Below are 1840 nucleotides of genomic sequence, written 5' to 3' on the forward strand. Positions count from 1 at the left end.
ACTGAAAGGACAAAACCACATTAGGGCAGACAACGTCACTACTAACAAAGATCTATCAACAGTTAAAGTTCCTCTGAATCTCCGCCGCAGGTCTTTTTTTTATGGTTACGTGTAGCCGAGCATTGAGACGCAACGAGACCACAGCATCACACATCACTTGCATTAAGCATAGTTATTCATATTGAAAAAGAACAAAAAAATGTAGCTTGCCAAATGTACGCTTCACATTAATAACAACACAGTCAACCTCCGAATGTGACTATACAGATGAATGAAGGTGCATATTCAGCACTGCTGGTGCAATGCTCCTCAGACACTTCTGCTCCAGAAGCCCATCGGGCTAAAAAAACGCTGTTATCTAGAGAAGCCAAACTTGAAGAAATCTACAACTAAAACAGTACACAACCTGACATTTTAGTTTGTGTATTACAGAGCAGAGTGAGGCTGCAGTTACACCGACACATCTGTAGCTTATAAAGGAAAAAAAACAGCCACACTGGACTTCAGCCAGCACACAGGAGACGGCGCATACAACATGTTAGTACATCTTTGTGTGAGAGTAAACGATAACAGAAGCTTTAGAAGTCCTTCTAGTCGTAGTCCTTCTTGTCCTTCTTGCCTTCGCCCTCGAAGCTGTCCGTCCCCTCGCTGTTGTCGCGGCGACGCTTGCGGCTGTTGCGGACATTGAAGCGGGGGTTGACCTGCGGCAGGGGGTCCATGCCCAGAACCTTGTGGATCTGACGGAACGCCAGGAGCCTCAGAGCAAACTGTGGAAATACAGAGGGGACATTTATTTAAAAAGCAATGAGTCACAGGAAACCTCATCAGATCTATGAAAGAGGATTCACAAATCCCCTAAACTCATTTTATGTGAACCTTAAAAAGCCTGCGCTGTTGTCTGAAACAGACATGTGGAATCATTCATCATCACATGACCTAACAGTTATTTCTCTTATTCAGAACTTTCTAAGATGAGCTTGATAGTTTATGTAGAACTCTTAGAAGAGCTTGTACTTGGGCACTGGAGGTGATGTCCTCTCTCTGTTGCTCCCCCATAGAAGTGAGGGTATCCACAGGCCGCTTTTCACAAGGATCTACCAATCCTGGCCCACCTGTGAAAAGAAATTAAAAATAAAAATAAAAATTTTTTGTATCCTCTCATGAACTGTCATCATTCCTGCAAACTGTACTTATACTGTAAAGCTGTTAGAATTGTGGCCTATCTTCTATTTGCAATTAATATGCATTCAATCCAGTTAAATTATTTAAATGAAAATGATAATCTACTTTGGCTGAGGTAGTTTATCAAGAGTAAAATAATAGCTGTAATCTATACACACCTCTGCATTAGCAACCCGCTGAAATTAAGGTACAGGCACCTTAACCCTCTCTCATTACTTCAGGGCCCTTGGGAACAACTGCACATGGGACTGTTGGGACTGGAATTAGACTGGCTGTGGTCATTACAGTGAAGTGTCTGGCAGTGTGATGAGAGGGCATGTGAGCCCTTGTTGCTGTAGTTTATCTCCTTGGAGCAGAGGCTGCATTTAGCATAGCCTGCCTCATCAATGCATTTAAAATACTGTGACAGCGGGAAGCTGTCCTGCTCTCCCTTCACGTCTGTTTAGACCTCCACCTTTATCCAGGCCCAGCTCCACTCACATCTCAGCCCTGCGTCAAGCTGCGCTACACAAACAGCCTACTCTTCCTGAAGCTCTTTGACCTCATCATCTCATCAGTATCTGGGCCTCATGTTTCGTGGTCATAAAAGTTATTCTCATTGTACTTTGAGTAAAAAAACCAACAACCTGCAAGCAGATGCGCCGGTGTTCCGGGTTAA

General features: G+C 43.7%; 1 long non-coding RNA gene across 1 annotated transcript; it reads right to left on the bottom strand.

The window, feature by feature from the left end:
• Nucleotides 1-348: 348 nt before the first annotated feature.
• LOC116380666 (uncharacterized) lies at nucleotides 349-1263 on the bottom strand. Its single transcript, XR_004212590.1, has 2 exons — nucleotides 1015-1263; nucleotides 349-767 (listed from the first exon to the last, which is right to left on the bottom strand). It is a non-coding gene; the product is annotated as an uncharacterized LOC116380666 (long non-coding RNA).
• Between the last annotated feature and the right edge of the window lie 577 nt (nucleotides 1264-1840).

Source organism: Anarrhichthys ocellatus, unplaced genomic scaffold (genome assembly GCF_004355925.1).
Source record: "Anarrhichthys ocellatus isolate YVR2014 unplaced genomic scaffold, GSC_Weel_1.0 scaffold8242, whole genome shotgun sequence".
In the NCBI taxonomy this organism is placed as follows: domain Eukaryota; kingdom Metazoa; phylum Chordata; class Actinopteri; order Perciformes; family Anarhichadidae; genus Anarrhichthys; species Anarrhichthys ocellatus.